Source organism: Mustela lutreola, chromosome 1, assembly GCF_030435805.1.
Source record: "Mustela lutreola isolate mMusLut2 chromosome 1, mMusLut2.pri, whole genome shotgun sequence".
NCBI classification, from domain to species: Eukaryota; Metazoa; Chordata; class Mammalia; order Carnivora; family Mustelidae; genus Mustela; species Mustela lutreola.
The window spans coordinates 118,108,074-118,133,028 of record NC_081290.1 but is presented as its reverse complement, the minus strand read 5'-3'; the positions used below and the strand labels follow the sequence as shown (position 1 = coordinate 118,133,028).

The following is a 24,955-nucleotide window of genomic DNA, read 5'->3' as shown; positions in this document are numbered from 1 at the left end:
TATTCTTTCCTCAACAGGAAATGCTGATACAACCAGAGCTGTACTTAACAGATCACACTCCATAACCTCCTTTACACCTGGGACTGATTGACATGATTTTGAGCAGATGCTCTAATAGGATGAAACTCTGGGGAAACAGGGTTAGCCAGTAAATACATGAGCAGATGCTTCTCATCATTGGTCATCAGGGAAAGGCAAAAGCACATGGCGACATCCTTACACTCTCACTAGAAGGGCTAACCTGGAAAGGATTGAAAATACCCTATGTTCGAGAGGATGTGGGCAACTGGAAACTGGACATCTTGTAAAATATATGACCAGATACTTGGGGAAAAAAGTTTGGCCAATTTTTCTATGGTCAAACTGCTTATACCATGCAACCCAACAATCCTACTCTTGTGTATTTACCTAGCAGAAATGAAAGCACATGTTTACATAAGCAATTGTACAAAAATTTTCATTGCAGCTTTATTTATAATAGCCAGAAATTAGAGATAATGCAATAGGTGAAGGATACAGGAACAGGTGAATAGATACACTGTGGTACATCCTCCATGAAATATTTCCCCCAGCCCATGGCTGAGCACAGAGGAAGTGCTGCTTCAGGTCCATTCCTAAGAGACACAGGCCTTCTTTGGCCTGGCCAAAGTTTTCTTGGAATTGTACCCTGCAGTCTAAGAATCTCTTTTTACCACTTCCTCTTGCTTTCCTCCTTACTTTCACAAGCATCAGAGCTGCCTTGCTCAGCAGGCTCTCCACACCTTGATCCTCTCACCATTCTCCTTCACATTATTTCCCCTAAATTTCTTTCATGGCTAATCCTGTCTTGGCACCTGCTTCCCCGGAGTATATGAATTAAGAAAATGATTGGGTTGGGCTGGGCTGGGCTGGGGGTGGGGGCATGAAGGAAATTTTGGAGCAATGGAAAAATGTTCTAGATCTTTATCACTCCAGTGGTTATATTCATTTTTGTCAAAACTTATTGAAATGGATGCTTAAAGTGAGCATATTTTATTCCTCAAAAAAACTGATAAAAAATAATCCCAGTGGGTGCTGTGGTTTACTGGTCAAGTCAGGTAATTATTAAGTGACATGATTTGCACAGACTGCAAAGCAAAGGAAATAAGAAATCTGCATGGCACTGGAAAAAATGCATTCTTCACTTATTTAAAGGCTGCATTTATAAATATTTAGGAATCATTTATTTCCTTGATAAACCTATACTATTAAGCCATGATGGCTTATTCATAAGCAGGCATGAAATGGTTAAGAAATAAAAACCTGGGTGGTGGTACCAGGGGCAATATTTGAATGAGACAGAGAAATTATCATTAAGCAATGGCTTTCTAAAAATTTTATCTGAAAATTATTTTTTCCCCCACTGGAATGGCTCCTGAATTTATAACCACTGACTGTACAGAGTACGATAGTATACTGAGACAGCAGGCAGCATATTTTATAAACCAGGAACATTGGAGGAAAAAGGCAACTCTAACTTTTACCAGTATATTTAAATTCTCCCTTTCCTCATCGGTTCTTCTCCCACATTGTGACTTTCACGAAAATAACAGGGGATCTATCCTTTTTCTGTTTCTGGGTTAGCTAACTCACCATAGGCAAGCAACGTATTTTTATTGAAGAGATTATTTAATGAATAAATAACTTTCCATCACAATCTTGCTTCTCATGAGGCAACTTTTCAAAATATCCCGTGTTCATTTTCTTCCAGACTCAGCTGAGTCCCTGTAATGACATGATTGTTTTATTGATTTGTTTTTCTTCATTTACCATCTATTTTTACTAGCAGGCTTAGCCTTTACTAAAAACTAAGGAGCCAGATCAAAAGAGGATCTTGCTATTCTAATTGAGGTCAGAAAGCCTGTGTTTCATACAACCCAAGTACAGATGGTTTGTGGCATATAATTGAATTGCTAGTTTGCTCAATCTGAATGCAATCTTTTCAAGGTGACTTTACCACAGCAGAACTATTAGAAATGTCAAAATCCATGGGATACAAGATTCTTGATTGACTATTTTAAAAAAAATTCTGTAGAGCCACAGTGTGAGAAAAGCAATAGTTCTCTTTAAAAAAAAAAAAAAAGCTTCTGGGGTGCCTGAGTGGCTCAGTGGGTTAAGCTTCTACCTTCGGCTCAGGTCATGATCTTGGGGTCCTGGGATCGAGCCCCGCATCCGGCTCTCTGCTCAGCGGGGAGCCTGCTCCCCCCCACACCCCTGTTTGCCTCTCTGCCTACTTGTGATTGCTGTCTGCCAAATAAATAAATAAAATCTTAAAAAATAAAACAAAAGTTTCTAATTTTAGAATACTTTTTGACTAACAGGGAAGTTCTAAAGATAGTACAGAGAGTTCTAGCATGTATACCCTTTCCCCAGTTTTCCCTCATGTTAACATCTTATATTACTGTGATACCTTTGTCACACTAAGAAAACAACATTGTATGACTATCATCTGGGCTCCAGATTTTATCCGGATTTCACTCTTTCCCCACTGATATCTGCTATGGATCCCAGGACCCCCTGCAGGATAACACATTACATGTAGTCATCATGTCTCAGGCTCCTCAGTGTCTCCATCTTTCCTAGTTCTTGATGATCTTGACAGTTTGGGGGAAATGTTTTGTAGAATGTCCCCTCCATGGGTTTCTCTAACGTCCTTCCCATGGTTGGACTGTGTTTAAAGTTTTGGGGGAAAGACCAGGGAGGTGTTAAGGGAAAGACGGTGAGGGAAAGACCATGGCATCCTATGAAGGCAGCATGCTATCCCCATCATTTATTAATGTAATGTTAGCCTTAATCACCTGGCCAAGGTAATGCTTGCCAGGGGTCCCCACTATGAAGTTCCTTCTTCTCCCTGCTGTAGTTGTTCTCTCTTTGGAAGCAAGTCACCCTGTGTAGCCCACACTCAAATGTGAGGGGTGATTTAAGCTCCACCTCCTGGAAAGGAAAGAATCCGCATAAATGACATGAGATTCTTCTGTGAGAAAGAGTCCGTCTCTTTTCCCTCATTCGTCTACCTACTACGTCATTTATTTATATCGGTACAGAGTCGGGATGCTTATTTTATGGTTTGGATTATCATCCAATACTATGGGGTTTATTTTATTGTTTGCATTGTTCCAGCCTTGGCCATTAGGAGCTCTTTCCCCTTCATTCCTTTGACAGGACCCATCCTTCTATTCTCTGAGCACCACCTACTTTCTGGTACTCGATGTTGCTTCCGGCCCCAGCTCTAGAATCAGCCATTTCTCCAAGGAGCCCTGGTTCTTTTTTTTTTTTTTTTTGCTTTTTAGAGAACGGTGTCAGAACCCAAGATCTGGGCACCGGGTCATAGTTCTTTTCTTAAGGGCATGATTATTGAAGTTTCAGTAGCTACTAATATACCAGTACATCAGTGTATGCCTAGTAGTTAGCTAAAGGAAGAGTTTTGCTTCATATATTGGATATATTCATCAGGGCTTTCTGTTTTGTATTATTTAAGTTCTGTTTACAGTATTATTTCTTTTGAATTCTTATAAGATATATGGAATATTAGATTACGGTGGGCATTGTCTTGGCAGCAAACAACAACCAGTTTTTAAAAGAACTCATCACTGGATTGATTTTCTCCCTGCAGAATTGCACAATGGCTGTTAAGCTATGCAGAGCTCACTGGGTTAAGGAGGCCTGTTACAGAGATACAGGTACATTCATTTGGTGAATTTATTATATTTGGAGTTAGGTTCCTTTATTCTTCTGCTGATTCATCAATGCACTAGGAACTGATCTATCTTTTCTGAGTGGGTTTATGTTATTCAAGTTTGTAAAAATTGATATATCTCTATTAATTCTGAGTTATTCATTTATGGTAAGAAATGCAATAGTAAGCAAACTAAAATGCTTACATCAGTGGAATCTTACTCATTAAATGAGATATTTAGGAAGCAAAATTACAGTCAACCCTTTCTGGTGAGCAGAGATTAAAACGAGGGGAGTTTCAAAATTTACATATTGAATGACATGCTGTCAAAGTAGCCTAATTTGTTTTCTCCTTGACAAGGCACCTCCACCTCTAGAAACAGAGAACTCTAAATGGGCATAGCCTACTTTCTGGTTGACCAGCCCCTTCGTTGTTCCTCTGTGAGCTGACAATTCTCTCTTCTTTTTGCAGTTACTTACTGAATATGGCACAGTGGATGTGCGTCATTCTCTCAATGCAACATTTCGCTCTTACTCCAGTTATAATTTTTCTGAAAATAACTGCCTCACTAACCTTAATTCAAGATTTTGGTATTTGAAAATTCTTCAGTTACATATTTAAAAAAAAAAGAAAAATATATTATTTTGGGGTTTGCTTCTATGAAAGGCTTAAGCACAGATATTGCTTATGGATTTCACTACTTTAATCCAGATGGAGTGACTTTTTTTTTTTTTTAAATTCCTAATTCCATTCCCCAACTCCTTACTGGTGCCCTTATGCTCCTTTTACTGGAATAGGCACTTTTCTGTTGTCCCCATGTAATTGTGTTACATCGGCTAAATTACTTAACTTCCATAATCTCCTGTTTCCTTATCTGTAGAATGAGGAAAAGCAATACCACTTCAGAAAGTTGTTGTATGGCTTAAACAAGACAAAACATATCAATCTCTTAAAAAAACAAAAAACAAACAAAAAAACCCACTGGTGAATATTAAGCATTTAGTAAAGGTTAGCTATATTTAATAACTAACAATATCCCAAACAACAGCTTATAAGTAGAATCAACATTTCAAATGCTGCAGCAACAATCTTTGTTCTGACTCAGTGTTGGCCTCTGAAAGTGGTATGGATAAGCTACAGTTATTTACTGAATAGAGATCTGTCAGGCTCAAATATTCATCTTGGAGGCTAAATTGTCTGTTTCAATCATTATTGTTGTATAGATGCAGCAATTAATTTCTAAACATTTTTAAAATACAAAACACACAAAAACCAAGAGTAGTTTTTCATGAACATTAATTCTTGTTCAATGAAAGTGTCTAATAAGGGTTGGCAAGTGTGGATTGTGTCCATTATGGTATTTTTATGTTAGAAGAAAGTATTCATATTCATAAACTAATAAATATGTATGTCTATTACCATTTTAACATCATCATTTAAGTCTTATAAATTGGCTTTTTTTTGAGGCAGCTCTATTTGGAAATTAAATGACTAGCCTACAAAGCAATGGGAGTTATAGTTGAAAATGGCCTTCCCTTATTGCTGTGTCATAAATGCAGGACTGTAACAAGGAAAGCCTTGACAGAAGGTCATCTGCTTGGATTATTGTACACATGGTCTGTCATTTAGGTTCTCTGGAGAATCAAGGAGAAGACTGTTGTGCATCATGTTAATATGTGTCAATATGAATATCTCTCTATAAAGAGATATTTACCAAAGATTATGTTCAATATCCATGAGTCTTTCAGTGGATCTTGAATTTCATCTGTTTCATTAAGCTCTTAGAATTCTTAGTGCTCCAGAAATACCCACCCGAGTGAAATCACCAGTGTCTCCTTCCTGTAGAGTGGACCGTATCTCAGAGGCACATCTGTTCCAAAGACCAGAAGTTATGGGGCATGCAGCTGTGTCCTACAATTAAAAATTACTCATCTGGGTGGCTTAATTGGTTATGCATACAACTCTTGATTTAGGCTTAGGGTCGTGAGGTGGAATCCTATTTCAGGCTCATGCTGAGCATGGAACCTGCTTAAGATTCTTGTTCTCTCTCTCCCCTCCCCACTGCATGTGCACACTCTCACTTTCTCTAAAAAAAAAATACAAAAATTATTTAATTGTTTTCAACACTTAAATTTAAACTCTCCTCCCATTATGACTCTTTTCTCCTGTTTTGTTTATTTTCTTGTTTGTTTGTTTGATTTAAATTCTGGGCTGTGGTATATATATTGTCAGATTCTGCTCTGTCCTATTGCCCAGTTTGATCCTCTCCACACTGAACTTAATCTTTGATTCTAATTGTATTTTTTGTTTGGACAAAACTCCCTGCCTTTTACCCTTGCCCAGTTCGGATTTCTGAAGTTTAACTTTGACCTCCTACTTAGAAATTATTCTTGTCTATGTCCATGGTTTTGACTTTATCACCTTGGAAAATACACTCAAGATTCATGATCTGGTGGTTTGAGTCATTCTTCCTCATGGCTGAGTCTCATACCAGAACTAGATAAATGATGTTTCACATATTGTGCAGGTTACAGGTGATGGGGAATAAGAGTTTTCTTTTTGGAGAATCATGATACTATTTTTCCCTGAAAAGTCAGAAAAAAATAGAAACTGTGTTATTGGAAAGTTTATTTTTACAGCTTAGAGATTTTTATGAAAAGTTACACTATGGTAAACATAATAATTAAGTTTACTTATTTAAACAAAGACATTCTTTTCAGTTTCTTTCCTTATATTTTCCAAATGCACATACTTTCTAAAATATTTGAAATGATAATTATTCTGATTTCAATTTTGACAGTATACAGATAATAAAATGGGAAATGTGAAAAGTGAGCATCCTTAAATCAGTAAAATATAGTAATAAGATCCACTTTCTAGGATTGCTGTATTGTATGAGTTTATGCATGTAAAGCATTTCACTCTAAGCCTTGCACACAAAGTGTGCAATTAATTACATACTGTTATTTTTTTTCAGTTGTCATTTATTTTGGCTCTTGGAGTAATGTTATTTTTTCAATATAAAAAAAGCAAGTTCAACACAAAATAGAAATTTGAAACATAGGAAAGGATGAAGCCAAGGGAAGGGAAGGGAATAGCAAAAGAAGAAATGAGATGTTGCCAAAGATGGAGGGTCTCCTTGTACACTCTCTGGAAGAATGATCCAAAATTCTGGAAGATTTAGGTGGCAATACACACCTTTCCATATATACACAGCAGAGCTGGGTGTTTGCTAAGAAAATGTGGGGTTGAGAAGGGCTTTTCTGGAGGCCAGTCCTTCTTTCCCTTCTTGGCCCCCTTCTCCAACCAGGGGAAAAAGAAGGTATCCAACATATGAGGGAGGTTATGTAGGAAAGGGAATGATCCTGCTTAATAGAATGGGACAGATCCCAGCAAAAGAAACAGCAAAGGACAGAGCTTGGAAGAAGACTAAAAATAGAGATAATACTGTCAACACCTCTCATGAAGCCGAGAGAGGAGCAGGGGATTTCCTGGAAATTAGAATTCAGTAGCCTAGATATCCCTCCCCAAAACTTCTCTAGAATAGAAAACCTCCCCCTTCTTTATAGGTTCCTCTACTACGATGAGGTAGCTTGGCTTCCTTTTCCCTAGGCTACCACATAGATCTAGGATGGTGGCCATCTACTGGTTTTCAGCACATGGTTCTAAATGGGGTCTGATGAGACCCAAGTTCTTGGAGAATTATCTTAAAAACAAAGAGAAATATCAACTGGACAGCTGAAGGAAGTGGACATTAAAAGGAAATACGGAGTTCCCCAGAATGGCAGAACTTTAGGTTTCCCAGAGTAGAAGAGAGGAGATATTCAACAAACAACAAATATTTATTGAATGCATATTATGTGCCATGCACTGTGTTCTAGGACCCCCCCACCCCACTTCTGCTCCAAAGAAGGAAAAAACAAAACAAAACAAAATGAGACAGAGGCAGAAAATGCAATTCTGAGGGAGAGGACAGGGACAGCTGAGGAAGAAGACTGAGGAGATGGAGAAGCCTGAGGTGATTGTGCTCTGCCGTAGGCCTCCTCTTTGGCCTCCTCACCAAAATTCTCTTCTTCTGTGGTGGCATCCTTTTACTGCTGGTACTCAGAGACAAGGTTGTTCAAATTGCTCTCAGCTTCAGTGAACTCCATCTTGTCCATGCCCTCACCTGTGTACCAGTGGAGGAAGTTCTTGTTCCAGAACATGGCCATGAACTGCTCTGAGATGTGCTTGAAGAGCTCCTGGTTGCCTGTGCTATTTCCAGTGAAAGTGACTGCCATCTTGAGGTCACAAGGTAGGATATTGCAGAAAGCCTTGGCATAGTTGGGGATCCATTCCACAAAGTAGTTTCTATTCTTATTTTGCACGTTGAGCATCTGCTCATCGACCTCTTTCATGGACATCCATGGACATCCATGGAAGACAGCCACGGTGAGTTAACAGCCATGGTGGGGGTCACAGGCAACCATCATATTCTTGGCATCAAAGACCTGCTGGGTGAGTTCAGGCACAGTGAACAGTGCACATGCACAGTGTGGAAGCCAGCATATATTGCTGGCTTCCATGGCTGGTCAGAGTGCAAAGCCAGGCATGAAGAAGTGAAGAGATGTAAAGGGCAACATGCTGTTGGCTAGCTTGTGGAGGTCAGCACTGAGCTGATCAGGGAAGCAGAGGCACGTGTTGAGATCGCTCATGGTGGCTGAGACAAGGTGGTTCAGGTCCCTGTAGGTTGGCATGGTCAGCTTGAGAGTACAGAAGCAGATGTCATAAAGGGCCTCATTGTCAAAGCAGTAGGTCTCATCTGTGTTCTCTAGCAACTGATGGATGGAAAAGATGACATTGTAGGGTGTGACCACTGTGTCAGATGCTTTGGGTGAGAGTACCACACTGAAGGTGTTCATGATACAGTTGGGATACTCTTTTTGGATCTTGCTGATGAGCAAGGTGACCATTCCAGAGCCTGTGCCCCCACCCAGGGAGTGGGTCAGCTGGAAGGCCTGCAGGCAGTCACAGCTCTTGGCGCCCTTCCTCACCATATCCAGGACTGAGTCAACCAGCTCAGCCCTCTCTGTACAATGGCTCAATTGTTACCTTCTTTGACTGATCAAAAACAAAGCTGTCTGGTCTGAATATCTGCCCAAGAGACCCCGAGGGAACAGAGTCCATGGTCCTGGGTTCTAGATCCACCAAGATAGCACAAGGAACATATTTGCCACCTGTAGCTTCATTGTAGTACAAGGAGATGTGGTCATGTGCCTGTGGGCCATCTGGATGAAATGTTGGTTCGTTGGAGAAAGGGAGAAATATCTTCTTTGGAGAAATGTCTGTTCATGTCTTCTGCCCATTTTTTAATTGAATTATAATTTTTTGGATATTGAGTTGTGTAAGTTCTTTATATATTTTGGATACTGATCCTTTATCAGATCTATCATTTGCAATTGTCTTCTCCCATTCTATAGGTTGTCTTTGGGTTTTGTTGATTGTTTCCTTTGCTGTGTAGAAGCTTTTTTATTTTGATGTAGTCCCAATAGTTTATTTTTGCTTTTGTTTTCCTTGCCCCAAGAGATCTATTTAGAAAAAAAGTTGGTATGGCCGATGTCTTCGGGCCTCATTAGAGATCCAGTAGATTTTTATTAACAGATAAAGATTAGCTTTTATGGTTGGTGAAGACTTTGTGTCCATGAAACCAAAATAGTCAAATGTACATGAAATATCTGGTCCCTTTGAAGTTACTTATATTAATCTTATTACCTCATTTAATCCAAGTTGTCAGAAGATTGGTTAAAAAAAAAAAATGAGACTGCTGTATCACTTATTGATCAGAAAGTACAATGGGAAGTTCCTAGGAATCTTAGTCTTATTAACTTATAGATTTATTAATTCCTTAAAAATCTGCAAATCATATGAAAAGCATCATGCTAAGGGTGGGACATTGGAATTCTAGTTCAAGCACTATCATTAATAAGCTATGTGATCTGTAGCAAAAACCTTTCCCTGGACTTCAGTTTTCTCACTAGTTTAACAATATTTATTAAGTCCTTACTGTATGCGAGGGTCCATGCTTGGCATTAGGGTCACAGAAAGGAAAAAAACAGCATTGTGAAGGAGATAGATATGCAAATGATTAAAGTATGCATGTTAAAATTATATATCATTTTTTCTATTTAAAGAAAAAAACAGAACGTCAGTGACTAATCTTCTTGGGGAAATAGGATTAGAAAACCTTCAGAGGAGAGATGTTTAAGAATAGAAAGAGTTTGAAAAAAAAGAGAAAGTCATTTCGTATAACTGATTAAAGACAGCTTAAATTTTCATGATCTTAGCAATATACCTTTTGAATTTTTGGAGCAAGATGTTGGGCTAGATGCTAATAATATGAACTAATCATTAAAAGTGGTATTCAGATACTTTGAAAATGTCAAAAGCCTTATAAATACAACTACCCATCATATACATGTTTAAAAATTCTGTTTGGGTTTTTTTTTTTTTTTTTTTTTTTTTTGGCCTTATTTATACATTCCCAACAAGAGCTATCTCTGTCTGAAACAGAACTCCCTTTGCCATAAAGTAGCCCAACTTTTCCTAAGGCATTTGACTAATAGTTCAGAAAAATGACTTGATTTTATCTTATGCTTTCATAGTTATTAAGATATAAAAGTTTGGTCTCAGTGTATGTAAGTTCACATAGAATATATATTTGTTTCTTTCACTCTAAAGATTCCTGTGAAATACAGAACTAAAACCTATAATTTTTTTTAACTGCACCATTGACATGTAGTTTATTCCCTCAGTGATTTTTTTAAAAAGATTATTTATTTAATTTATTTGACAGGAAGAGAGAGAGAGACAGCTGAGAGAGAACACAAGCAGGGGGAGTGGAAGAGGGAGAAGCAGGCTTCCCACTGAGCAGGGAGCCCAATATGGGGCTTGATCCCAGGACCTTGGGACCATGCCCTGAGTCAAAGATAGACGCTTAATGACTGAGCCACCCAGGACTGAGATCCAGTAGAATTTAGTTTTAAAAAGTATAAATCTGGGGCACCTAGGTGGCTCAGTGGGTTAAGCCTCTGCCTTTGGCTCAGGTCATGATCTCAGGATCCTGGGATCAAGCCCCACATCAGGTTCTCTGCTCGGCGGGGGGCCTGCTTCCCCCTCTCTCTGCCTGCCTCTCTGCCTACTTGTGATCTCGGTCTGCCAAATAAATAAAATCTTAAAAAAAATGTATATATATATATATATACATATATATATATATATCTACCTAAACTACTCCCTCACTTCTCCTGACAGGTTCTCAGCTGAACGTCTGGATTTACAAAGATTTTAAAAAGAGATTACCCCACATTTTCTCTTATCTTACAATAAGATATAGTCCCTTGGGATGAAACCTTGTTCAGTGCCAAGACGACTCAACCAAATGGATTTTTTGGTTGGCTGAACTTGCAGACAGTTAGACACATCAATAGAAGAGCCATTGCTTTATCCAGTGACTATATCAAATAGCTATTGTTAAGATGTAAAGGTCTCAGTCAATCAGGACTCAAGAGTCTCAATTTTTTTTTTTAAATTTCTCTTTAAGAGCTATTTAGATCAGACTTGAGAACACAGAACAATTCTTGTTCAATAAGAGATGAAGTTGGCTATGAGACCAAAGGGACTTTTACTTCAATGGAATATGAGAGGAAGAATAGGGGTAGATCTCAGAATAATAGAATTTTAGTGTAGGAAGGGCCCTTAGAAGTAGCTAAGCAAATGCTTTCAGTGCACATATGAGAAAACTAAAATGCAGAAATGTTAAATGTCTTCCAGAAGCCATGCGGCCAGTTTTCACATAAAAGGGCCAGAAGGTGCCTTTATTGTACAACTCAAATTCAGGCTTTTGACATTACCTCCCAATTAGTTTATATAAATACCCACCAAGCTACAATGATAACATTGAAATATATTCATCCCTCAATTTAAATATGCTGTAATTTCTATAATCTGGCATCCTTTACAATTTAAACAGGTACCTCCTTTTTCAATATCCATTTCTGATATCCTGGAAATTTTCAGATACACATTTTAATCATGATTTTCATCACTGTTCACTTGGAAATAAACTAAATGATGTTGTCTAAAGGATATGAGTTTGGAGGAAATACACACAGAAAAAATTTGTAAAAACATTACTGCAGGCAAGCTGGAACCAAAAAGGTTTTAAGGCTGTAAAAGACAAGTATAAGGGGTACCTAGGTGGCTCAGCTGGTTAAGTGTTTTCTTTCAGCTCCGGTCATGATCCCAAGGTCCAGGGATCGAGTCCTGTGTCAGATCCCCTGCTCAGCAGGAAGCCTGCTTCTCCCTCTCCTTCTGCCTGCCTCTCTGCCTGCTTGTGCACACACACACTCTCTCTCTCTGTCAAGTAAATAAAATCTTAAAAAAAAAAAAAAAAGACAAGTTCAAGGTAAATTGATAATACAACAGAGTTGAAGGGAAAGCGAGACTAACAAGGTGATGCATAATCCATCAAAGATGAGAACTCTGAACAATCCTCCATGAGTACTTGACTGGAGTGGCAAGGATGATTGTTCTCAAAGATACTCCTCTGGAGTAAGTGGGGGCTAGCTGGCCCCTGGGGATATCAGTGCTGTGGCTGCTGCTATCGTTCTAGCCATCTTCAGCTCCTCGGGGACAGGCGCAGAATAGGAAGACAGCTGGACTTATTGGGGCCAATTCCACATTAAAACCTGTTAAACCCCTAGGGCCTACCTGGGCCTACTTCACCATAGTGACTCCATGTTGCCTAGGTAGACATTTTGTTGCTTAATAAATGCCTCAACAGTTATTGATATCGGTTCCAGGTAACTGTTAATAAAACACACACCTAAAACAAGGCCAGATAGGTGGAAACATCCAATCAGCCAAAGCCACATATGTAGAGGTCTGCAGGTGTGCCCTATAAAACTAGCCTGTAAGACCAAAGGGTCGTCGCTGTCTTCAGAGGTGGCCCTGGCCGGTCAGTCTGACTTCTAATTCTTGGCATAGAATAAGGCTTTGTATAACTTTCACTTTATCTTGTTCCTTTGATAATGGACCCAACAGACTTAACCGAGGATTTAGTTACAGTCATAACAGGCTGGATGATAGAAAAAAAAAGGGTCCCCCCTGTTTTCCCCACATATGAGGCTATATGCAAGGGAGTAAATATACTAATTATTTGGAATCCAGCCCAAGCAATGAGAGAGGTGAGGTGGAGAGTAAGTGATGGTAGCATCTATAGGATCGGTGGTTAAAGATTACTCAAACAGACCTGAAAGAGAGGAGGGGGCCATAAGAGGGGGCCTTTTGCAAATGGGAGTTTGAAGGTGTTGCAGTTATTATTAATGAGAAGGTGTAGGGCAAGAGCCAGAAAATAAACACTTTCAGCTTTGCAGTCTATGGGGTCTCTGTCTCAATGTCTCACTCTGCCATTGTAACATGAACACAGTCATAGACAATATAATAAGCAAATGAACATGGACACATTCCACTTAAAAATATAAAATCCAACCTTAGTTTGCAGGTTGTACAAACACAGGCAGTGGGATGGATGTGTAGGCCACAGGCCAGCCCTCTGTTTAAGGTTATAAGCCATGGGCAAAAGTGGCAGAGTGAAGTATAAAACATTGAATATGAAAAGAACTAAGAATTTGAAGAGCTAGATGTTTGGATGAGTCATCTACATTGATGCTAAACTCACCATGAACAATGACAGAAATTCTGTAGGAATAAGCACTTGAAACCTAGTGCTAAAATCTCCAGTGAATACAGGAAGTGACCAAGGGAAAGGTAGAATGAGATGTCTGTGAGAATGAATGTTGGTATAATGATGACATGTATTTTAAACACATGACTTTTTTTTTTCTTTTTATGACAATGGGGTGGGTGCATTGATCTGGAATCCAGAATGGAAAGCAAGGAGTCTGCCAACTGTGACTACTCTTAGTGTTATATGGGAAGAGGGAGCACAAACATTCCCCATGTCTAAGACCTATGGGGAATGTAGTGCCCTTAAGGCATAGCCTGGTTTCAAAAAAGCAGGAAAACTATAGGAAACTTCAACAAACATGAGGGTGGAAGTTTCTTTGCAGATGCCATCCTAGAAGGCACAAGTAAAGGGGCCTGCTGGGAGGTTGGGTGGTTACAGGGAAATGCAGAGGGAAATTCTGGAAAACTAGGAGTTCCTGTGTCTAAAGAAGGTTGCAAATATGATGAGGGTGTTCTGCATATATATATATATATATATATATATATATATTTTTTTTTTTTTTTTTTTTTTTTTTGCAAGGAGAAGTAGTGCTGAATAATGCTGAATAATGGTGAATAATGGGTTCTAATTATAGTCTTCTAGAATACTGATCTCTTTGGTTGTTAGGGGGTGAGACAGGCAGCATTTTTAAATGGGATAGGAAAGAGAGGGGCCATTTTACAGGATTGTGAGGATCCCTGTGGTGTCGTCCTAGTTTCTTTTGAGGAACTATGCATCCCTTATCATTGTCTTGCTAGTGTCCAGAACAAAACTAGCAGACCAGCTGGGTGTAATGAAGATGAATATACCAACAACATTAATAAGAAGTCAGAATAAAAGAATGGTGTAAGAAATGTACTGATGAAGGAATTGGGAAAAAAAGTAAAAAAAATAAAAATAAAAATCAGATTAAGCAATTGCAGGAGAGGTTCAAGAAGGCAATGCATTTGCTATGGGCCTTGATGGGTGAGATTTTGACAGGGCGCCCCCAGTGTGCTCTGACTTTGCTTTCTGAGTGCGTGGGAGGGTGCTGATGTGCTCACGCAGTCAGATGGCAAGGATGGCTTCCAGTCATTCTAGTTGCCTCTGTGCATGCTCAATGATGTGAAATGAAAAGGTTTGGTTGTTCCACATTGCCATGTGTTCTTTTTTTGACATTTCCTAAGAGGTAGAGAACTAGAAACGGCCAAATGAGTAAGAACAAATTGAAAATCCCAGATCATTTCATCTGTTGTCTGTTTTAAAAGGGAGCTGGGGCCTATTTGGAAAGGTATCCAAGGTAGAGAAAAAAAAAAAAAAAAAAAAAAAAGACGTGAAAGATAATTCCTATTATTTCTCCAAGGAAATAAGTATCATAAAAAAAAAAAAAAAAAAAAAAAAAAGGCTTCACCTTCCAGACAAGTTTTGGTAAAATGTTGGTATTGCATAAAGCACCATGTTTGGTCAGCCTCTTCAGAGGTATAATTTAGTCAGCAGAGAGCCTGAGGGCCCTTCTAGATCTAGAATGATTTCTTTGTGCTGTCAGGGCAGGAAAGTAATAACTCAATGCTTTCCATTTGGATTTGCTCCTTGAGTCTAGTTTTTAATAAAATTATAGCCATAGGCTATTTTTATAAAATTCCCAAGCTGGTACAAAATTACTTTAGCCTTAAGGGTTCTTTCCCACACTTAGATTCACTTTACCTCAGGTTTTCTATCAGTCCAGATATAATGTGTGATGGGAAATATTCCCTTTTCACAGATATGAACATAATTGAAGAAGGAGTTCTGAAGTCCTCATAACAGCCAGATATTTCACTTTGGAAGCCTTTATGGATAAAGGTTAATAATGCTTAAGACCCCCTCTCCTTGCAAGCTGCCTTTAAGAAAAAATACATTTTCTCCATCAGTTTGTTTTTATCTTCAATATTATAGAAAAAAAATCAGCTCTTTCTGAGTAATAAATTATCCCAAAATATAGCTGCTTAAAATAGGAAATATTCATTATCACCTAGTTTCTGAGGCTCAAGAATCTGAGAGGATGAGGAACTTGGCTGGTACTGGCTCAGGGTCTCTTGTGAGGTAGGACAACTTTCTGAAGGAGACTTGGACATCTCCTGGCACAGCTGAAGCTGGAGTATCTACTTCTGAGCTTGTTCATGAGGTTGTTCACAGGCCTCCATTCCTTACTGGCTGTCAGTTGGAGGCCCACATTCCTTGCCAAGTAGGTTATGTCTTTATGACATGGCAATGGCTTCCCTCAGAGCAAGTGATGAGGGAGAAAGAGAGAGAGAGAGGGGAACCCAAGACAGAAGCCACCGTCTGTTATAAACTCACCTTGAAAGTGTTGTACTGTCATTTCGGTCATATCCTATTGGTCACACAGACCAACACTGGCACAGTGTGGGAGGGGACAGCCCACGGGTATCACCACTCAGAGGTGGGGATCATTGGGAGATCATTTTGGAGGCTATCACTAATACAAATTTAAGTTTAATGTTATATCACAAAAGAATCACACATTTTGGAAAATACAGAAACAAGAGATTTAGAGGAGATAAAGTACTCTTTTACTACAGGGAGACCGTCTCTGTTACCACATTGATATATACAGATTCTTCCAGAAATTTGCTGTGGGTATACTGATCACATGGTACCTAGAAAACAGGTTTTTCTGAATTAAAATCTCAAATCAATTAATTCCTTCCATTACTGACAATTGTTTCACTCTACTTTTTTACTTTTGTCTACATCTGGGACTCCTTCCTTCGTGTATAAATTACTCACTTATACTCATTTCGCAACTTTAGTTCCCAAACCTGAATTGCGACCTCCTTCAAAAAAGCCTGATGTGATTGTCAGACTTCAGGGTGTCATGTGGGCGGGAACACTCTCACTCCCTTTAATGTCTAGTTGTTTTTCATTTTGGCAGGAAACGGCTGGCTGAGCAAAAGCTACAGGGTGAGGCATTCTGGCTGCCAGCCTTGGGTTGGGGGGATTTGGGAACAGAGATGGGGAGAAAGGGCAAACCTGGAATTGGATTCAAAATGATCTGCAAAGGCTGAATGGGTCCACAAATAAGATGTACAGTGAAACACAGGAAAGCGCCTTCTTCCTAAAGGGTAGAACTGGTCTAGTTCTTTTGTGTGTATCACTGTTTCTTTGAAAGCCCTTAAAAGAGGCTTCTGTAGGTGGCAGCTCCCACGGGGTAAGGAGAGGCAGCACCACACAGCAGCTCTTTTCTCCCTCTGGTGGTTGAGCTCTGACCAATCCCTGCTCTATGGAGACAAGGCTAGAGCTGAGGTGAGTGACCTTAATGTCATGGGGCATATGCCATTTGCAATGGATATTTTATTTTGTTTTTTTTTTTTGCTATTATTTTTAAAAAAATATTTTCCTCATAAAAATAAAACTGCATTTTATAAGAGATGCTAACCATTGATTTGGTAGTAATAGCTAACTTTAATAGCTAACTTTTATTGACAGTGTTCTAAAAGTAGCTTAAGTGTTTTATCTTATTTAATCCAACCACCATGGGGAATGTTATTATTATACCCTCACTACTACAGATGAGAAAAGTGTAGCACAGAATATCAACAAACTTGCCCCGAATCACTAAGCTAGGACTAGCAGAGTCTGGCTCCCAAGGGAGCCCCTTAACCACTGGGTGCTAATACCGCTTCCCAGTATGTCCGGGGCACTGTGGTAAGCAATATGCTTATATTCTGTCATTTAATCTTTATAGGACACTATGAGATTGGTATTATTGTTTACATTTTAGAGAGAGGGAAACTGAGGCACAGAGAATTTACTTTGGCTAAGCTCCCATGGCTGATACAGACAGAGCTTACATTCAAACCAAAGTTCATGCAGGTTTTTTCTATTGCTCATATCCTCATATTCCCAGAGTAAGAGAAGAAACCATTTTATGGTGAGCAGCAGATACATAGAGAACAGTTTATGTTAAGAAAATAAATTCTGTGTGAATTAAATAGGGGAAAAAAAGGTTTGAATGGAGCATGCCAACTGTACTTTACACCCTTGGTTTAATTATGACACAATTTCTTAAAATTTCTTTAAATTAACTTTTAGGCATTTTGGTCTCAGATTTAAAAGCCGATGTTTTTGTTCACAAATAGAGGATGAGAGAATGTGAAGTGTGACTGTAAAGTAGCCAAAGTTACTTCTGATATGATCTCTAGATTTATCTGCATAACTCAGTTAAACAGAAGCAGAATGCACACATATGAACATGGAAATACATGTATACACACACTGAGGGTATGCAGTCTTTTTTTTAATTTTTTAATTTTTTTTAATAAACATATAATGTATTTTTAGCCCCAGGGGTACAGGTCTGTGAATCGCCAGGTTTCCACACTTCACAGCACTCACTAAAGCACATACCCTCCCCAATGTCCATAACCCCTTCACCCTCTCCCTCCTCCCCTCCCCCCAGCAACCCTCAGTTTGTGAGGGTGTGCAGTCTTTGACTAGACTGGTATACAGGGAATAAATTCACTGGCAAGTAAATCTGATTTTAAGTTCTAGGTTTGCCTGCAGGTATTCAAGGAGAGGTTAGGCACTGGGTAAAAAAATAATGTTATTCCTTTATTTCTATATTGTATTCATGTAAGAGGACTTTAAAAATTTTCACAGGTCTTCATTAATGAATGAAAGCAGTAGATCAAGTTTCTTTGTAATGGCATGTAATTTTATATTTTCACCAAATGATGTATTTATGTGGTTATACTTGAATATTATTATGTCTGATGTTTTGTAACCTAAGAAAACACTTGGAATGAACCCAAGTCACAGGAAGGACTAGGGATTCATTCCATTTTCCATTCTGTTTTTTGGCTCAGATCTTTCCAAACATGGAAACAAACAGCTTATCTGAAACAAAAACATTGACCTTTATTGGAACAGGTTTTGTGGTTGAATATTGAAGGTTCACACAATTTCCTTTTCGAAAGACAGACATATACAACCAAGGGCAGGTTATTAAAGAAAAAGCACTTAAAATGTTATGTGTTTTTAAGTCGGTGCTTTGGCTTTCCATGGATAAACTACAATGAGGTCAAGTATTTTAGGTCAGTCCTTGTCATAATTTTAAGTTGAAAAATGTTTTCTCCAGCATCTTTCTACTTTTTCCTGTTTTTCTTTTTCTCTTCTGGGTTCCTGTCTCTTCTTCTCTTTCCCTACCACTATTACTCCCCAAACGCTATTACCCCCCAAATTCCTGCCCTTCTGCCCTCTTGGGGACACATGGCCTATATAATGATTGCAGTATGGATCCTTGGAATCAAATCCTCTATCTCAAGTCCTGACTCTGGACTCATTATTTTAGATGACTCACATGATTTCTCTGAGGTGTGTTCCTTATTTGCAAGCTGGGATGAATAATAGTTAATTTATACAGTTGTCAGTGACATAGTTTTGGAATATTGATGAGGTCCAGAGCTGATGGCCAAGAAAGAATTCTTCAGATGTCTTTGGAGCAAAAAGGTGATTTTATTAAAGCCCAGGGACAGGACCTGTGGGCAGAAAGAGGTACTGCACTGGGTTGTGAGAGGTGACTGATAATATACTTGGGAGTTGGGGGAGGTAAGGAAAAAGTTAGTTGTTCAAAAGAATTTTCATATGCTAAGACTCACAAGATCCTGGAGGCCTGGCTATTGTCATGTTAAAGTTGTCTTTCCTTCCAGTAAGGCATTCACATTGAGACAGTTAGGTGCTTCCTGGAGGAATGTTGTACTCTACCTATCTCAGGTCCTTGTCAATGGGCTATAGGTCATAAAGAAACTGAATTTTGCTTACTTCCCTTCTACCTCTATTTCCCACATCACTATGGAGTGGAGGGTGGTGTTAGGGCTCCAAGAAGTTGAGTTATGGGTCTCTGAAAGTTCAGCAATTGATAACAATGCTTTTTCCTTGTAAATCTTTATAAATCACCTCCTATACTGGTAAACTGATGGGCTCATGTCCTGCAGGACAGTGGTTTCTATTAGGTCACCATTTGTTTTCCCCTTCCCTTAGTTTTAGGGCAGCCAGGAATGCCTAAGGAATGTCACACAGATCCCACCGAGGGGAGGAGGGGCATGGGGAAGGAAGGGGATGTTTGTACCGTGTCAGCTTGTGCTTTGTCTTCAGAGTGCCTTCTCCTCCCTCATCAGTCAGGATTCTCCAAAGGTGCATGTGAAATTCTTGATACCAGGACACCTGGGTAGCTCAGTCGGTTGGGCCTCTGTCTTCGGCTCGAGTCATGATCCTGAGGTTTTGTGATCCAGTCCCACATCATCAGGATCCAGTCCCACTTCATCAGGTTCCCTTCTTCTCCTTCTGCCTGCTGTCTCTCCTGCTTGTGCTCTTTCTCTCTGACATATAAATAAATCTAAAAAAAAAAAGCCTGATACACAGTAGCTCTGATTCTTAGAATTATTACTACCCAGGCTGCCCCCCTCAAAAATGCCTTCCTACTGCAAAATTATTTACTATCCCTTCCCTTATCAGCTCTCCCATTTCCTCTGTGACTTCATGTCAGTTACTAAATAAGGAAAGGATTAGGCAGACTCATTTAAATATGAATTACTGGTAACAATGTGTAATCAGATTAATGAACAGTGTGAACTTGATGGGACAAAGATACAACATTGTTAATCTTTTCCTTTTCAAAATCACTTCCTTCAACTATTCTCTGGAGAATTTCCATTTTTATTACACAGTGACATCTTAAGAGAAACCCCAATATCCTCCCTTTCAGTTATTAAACATCAGCCTGGGCCAGTTTATATCCAACTTAAATCTTTCTCTTCCTGCCATCAGCAACAAGACTTTGGCTCAAAGGACTAGGAGTTGGGAAGTGAAAAGGTCTGACCCAGGAACATTTCTCCATCCTTCCTTTACTGAAGCTCTTTCCGTCTAGTGTATTGAGGACAAAAAAGTGAGATGGGAGAAAAGGGTAAGTCAAATGACTCTTACTTAATTGGGGTTGGACTTTTCCTTTCTTGACTGTGACAGTTTCCTTGGTGATGACCTCTGAGTGAAAGACGACCAAAAGCAGATTCTCTCTGGAGGAGCATGCATGGGTGAATTCTTTGGGACACCCTACAGGAGACTCCTTGCTATATATATGTATATATAGTTCTCTGCCATAGAAGATCTACTCTGCCTTGAATTCTTCCATCCAATGAATCCTTTAAAAAGGTATAATTTCAGACAATAAGGCAGTGGTTGAAGTTGGAGTTTGGGGGAGGTTTTGCCTCTATCTCCCAAATTATAGCTTGTGGGCAGGTGATGTCTAACCTATTCATCCATTCCTGGATCTATCACTGTTGAAGAGAATTGTATTTCTTCTTCTTGTCTTCACTTCAAAGAATGTGGTGGCAGAGGTAGGCATAGCATTTGAAAAGTGAAGGGATTAAAATGGCTGTAGCAAAGATGAGAAAACTGCCAAGATTGGGAACCAACAAAAGCTAACACATTTTGTTCAGGCAAGCCACAATTCTAGGGACTAAATACTCTTAGCTTTCCTAATTGCATCTGTTCTGACAATGTGATTACTACCTATAGAGGAGCATTTCCCTCGAGGGGTCTTAGGCATGCCATCAGATTTGTGCTTCCAAGAAGGTAATGCCCTGGCATTTTTATATTCCAGTCATGATGCTGAGCAAGGTTATTGGTGAAACTTCAGCTGAAATCATTACCTCTCCTAAAGTAAACTGTGAGCCAAGATTCACTACAAGAAAGCTATTAAGAGAAAGTGTTATTGTACCACAATATAAAACCCATAGTATTCCACGTGCTTGTTTGGTCCCTAATGAGAAATAAAGTACATGTTTCTTCTGTACAGAGTAGAAAACCATATTATTATTTTTATTTTTAAAATAAAGAGCCAATATATCTTACTCGGAAAAGAGTAACAAGAGTAATCTTGTTACATCGTGACAAGAGTAATCTTCCTCTCCTTAACCATCAAGAATGAAAGAGCATTTTGTTTACTGAATAGTCTATGGGTACACCCACACTATAAGGAAACACAAACACTTTCTTTAAGCCATTTTTACAAACTTCAGTGTGAACAACTCCTTTGAAAGTCATTTATCAAATGTAGTTAGAAATTATGACCTCCCTCTAGGTCAATACAACCATTACATTATATCGTCAGCTAGCTCTTCACCTACTAATCCTATTTTCACTTAGAAGATGAATCTCATTTCGATAAACAAAGTCTTGCTTCATGTCAGGAAGCTTGACCTTTCCTTTCTCTGTTTCCTGTTTAAACTGGCAAATTTCCCTTCTCCATACTTTACTCAAATGCCCTTTGCCCTCCATATTATTTATTTCCATGAGCCATTCTCTTTCAGTTTCTTTCCTGAGATTCATGAAATATTTGTCCAGCTGTTTTTAATAAAAGCCTTAAAAATAGACCCAAGTTGTTTAAATGTGCACCTGCTCCTAATAAGGGAGTAAGTCTGGGCTCATTGCACACACAGTCTTTACAGCAAGCAGCATCTTCCCATGGCCTAGACGTCCCATTTCTTTCATACATGCTCTGCATTTCACTCTTTCACTTCTATCCATGTTTAATGAATATCAGATATTTAATGAGTAAAGCTATGCATTCAAAATCTAATTTCTGACTTTTTGTCTGTATTAACAAAATATAAAAATAATTTTATACAAAATAATGCAGTCCATGAAAGGTGGAAAAACATCATGTTAGTGAAATTTTTGAAACCAAAAATTACTCCATACAAGCTCTGAAATCTGTGTATGTGTTCTAAATAATAAAACACAGTCTGGGTTTTTGTTTTACATTTTGTGTTGTTTTTGATTTTATGGAAGCTCACACTAACTCCAAAAGAGATAATTATGAGAATTAACTTTAAGACTGCTTTTCAAAAGTACTTGAAGATTCTGAATGGGAAGAATTCTCCAGGAATATGATATGATTTTAAAATATAAAAATATAGATCATAAGTTTTTTAAAAAAGATTTTACTTAGTTATTTGACAGACAGAGATCACAAGTAGGCAGAGAGGCAGGCAGAGATAGAGGAGGAAGCAGGCTCCCCGCCAAGCAGAGAGCCCGATGTGGGGCTCAATCCCAGGACCCTGGGACCACGACCTGAGCCGAAGGCAGAGGCTTTAACCCAGGGGCCCCAGAACATAATTTTTTAACATAAAAATAATCTGACAGCTTAACAAAGGAAAAGCCATCTATCAAATTCACTGAAGGTGTAGTGAATACACATTTTGGCCAGTGGTTGAATGTTCAAATGTTAAAACCAACAGCTGGTCAATAGGGATATCATAAAATAGAAAGAACATGTCAAATAACAAAATAAATCTGAAATGTTATTACATAAAATTTAGCTATTGAGATTTTGTATAATTTTGACAATTGCATTTTAAGGCTTGACATTATAGAGCAGAAATATTTTTTCAGCTCTGGTGACTGGTAGGTTGCTCTTATGATAATTATATTGCACGTGAGTAAGACTAAATAGACTTTCATTCTCAACTGTGGTTAGTGGAGGAGCAACTTCCTTTGTTAGCTCCTACAATCTAGGGTATATCTGACATAACAATGTGATCAAGTTATTAACAACCCCCATAGGCCCCCACCCAACTATAACTAAGTGTCCCACCACTTTAGTTTGGGGACTAGCATGATGATAAGGTGATGCTAATGATGTAGCCCCACAAACTGAAGCTCTTGTATCACCCCTGAAGAAGATGCTTTCTGAATATTTTCAGAAGCAGTCTTGCAACTGTGAATCTCACTTATATTTTTATATCTAATATTTTCACAGGCATTTCTGCTTCACAAAATCTCTTGAGAAAAATTTGTCCTTAAACCTGGGACTAGAACTTTGGCAATAGAAAAATATGACTGGCTTTCAGGATAATGAAATTGTTCCTGACTTTCTATCTGCCACTCAGGTTTCTAGCTATCTCTCATTGACAAGTGTTCCTGGAGAGGAATGATGGAATGATAGGTGGGTCTGTCCATCAGGTAGCATTGAAGAAATATTCATACCTCATGATGTATTAGTTTGATTTCTTCAGCAGGTTTCAGTAGAGGAAGGCTCTATTAGTTGTCAGTATATCTGCAAAGTATATAATGAGGCTTGCTTCCCTTGTTCAAGCAGGCTTTGAACATGTGATGAATTTAATTCTGTCTTGGTTGAACATCTTATATAAGAACAAGATAAGGCAGTTTAAAATATCTTGATAACAGTGCAGCCTGATTTAGGTGAGGTAAATTATCATTGCAATTTTATATTTTACAATGATTACTAATATTTTAAATTAAATATTCAGATGTTCATAATAAAACCAAGTAGATAAATGAATAGATAGATATCTGATAAAGCAAGTATAATAAAATGTAGGTGGTAAATACATGGTATCACTGTAATGTTTTTTAATCTTTCTATATGTTTGACAATATTCATCAGTAGGAAAAATAATAATTTTTTTAAAAAGATATTATTTATTTATTTGACAAAGACAGAGAGTGAGAGAGAGCACAAGCAGGGGAAGCTGGAGGCAGAGGGAGAAGCAGGCTTCCTGCTGAGCTAGGAGCCTGATGAGGGGCTTGACCCCAGGATCCTGCAATTGTGACCTGAGTTGAAGGCAGACACTTAACCAACTGAGCCACCCAGGCATCCTGGGAAAATAATAATTCTAAAACAACATGCCTTATATTATAGGTCAGAATCTCTGTGGGAAGATCAGGAAGGAAATGTAAGCTTGGGTAAGGCAGCTTCCTTCGATAGGAGGCAAATCATGGAGAAGGACTCATCAGTGAACCTCATTGGTCCATTCTCCTGGCTTTAGGAGGAATGATTACCTCAATGTATTCCCTTATCCATTCATACTATTCATATCATTAATGATGTTAAATGACTATGCATGGAGGTTTCATACATAGTCCTCTATCCATGAGTTCATATTTATCTGATAACAAAGAGTAACACCATATTTTGCTGATACCCATTCAAAAACTAAACTTTGGTACAACGTATATGCACTAGCATTTGAAAAGATCAATGATTTTTTTTCCAGAGAATCAACCTGTGAATTAAAAACAAAACTTAACTTAGTACAAGTTAACAAGTTAACAAGAATGTGTTTTAATTGACTTGAGAACTGCTATTGGTTCTTAGAGAAACTGCTATGTCCACTGTGAAAATCTCCATGTTATATTTTTCCCTTCATGATTGAGTCACCTCATTACACAAAAGTCCAATTAAATGTTGGACTTTTAATTAAGACATATTTTAGTTAAGACATATCAGTTGATCATTTAAATCTACCAATTAAAGTAGTATACATTAAGTACATTTAATTTAGCATGATAATTGTCATTTCTTATTTGTTCACCTTCTACATATCAGAAATTAGACATATTCTTTAAATACATGTATTATACTCAGCAAATCTGCAAGGTAAGTATTATTATTCATTGAGACATACAGAAAATTGAGGATTAAAGAGATTGGCAAT

General features: G+C 38.4%; 1 long non-coding RNA gene and 1 pseudogene across 2 annotated transcripts in view; one reads left to right on the top strand and one right to left on the bottom strand.

Annotated features, from left to right (window-relative positions):
* Positions 1–6,190: 6,190 nt before the first annotated feature.
* On the bottom strand, positions 6,191–8,875 carry LOC131824613 (tubulin beta chain-like; annotated as a pseudogene).
* Positions 8,876–16,438: 7,563 nt separating this feature from the next.
* The window catches only part of LOC131819668 (uncharacterized), an 84,466-nt gene continuing 75,949 nt past the window's right edge, over positions 16,439–24,955 (top strand). For both annotated transcript variants that reach the window (XR_009349281.1, XR_009349280.1), the window contains exons 1-2: positions 16,439–16,742; positions 20,265–20,400. This is a non-coding gene — a long non-coding RNA (uncharacterized LOC131819668). The remainder of the gene's footprint in view (positions 16,743–20,264; positions 20,401–24,955) is intronic.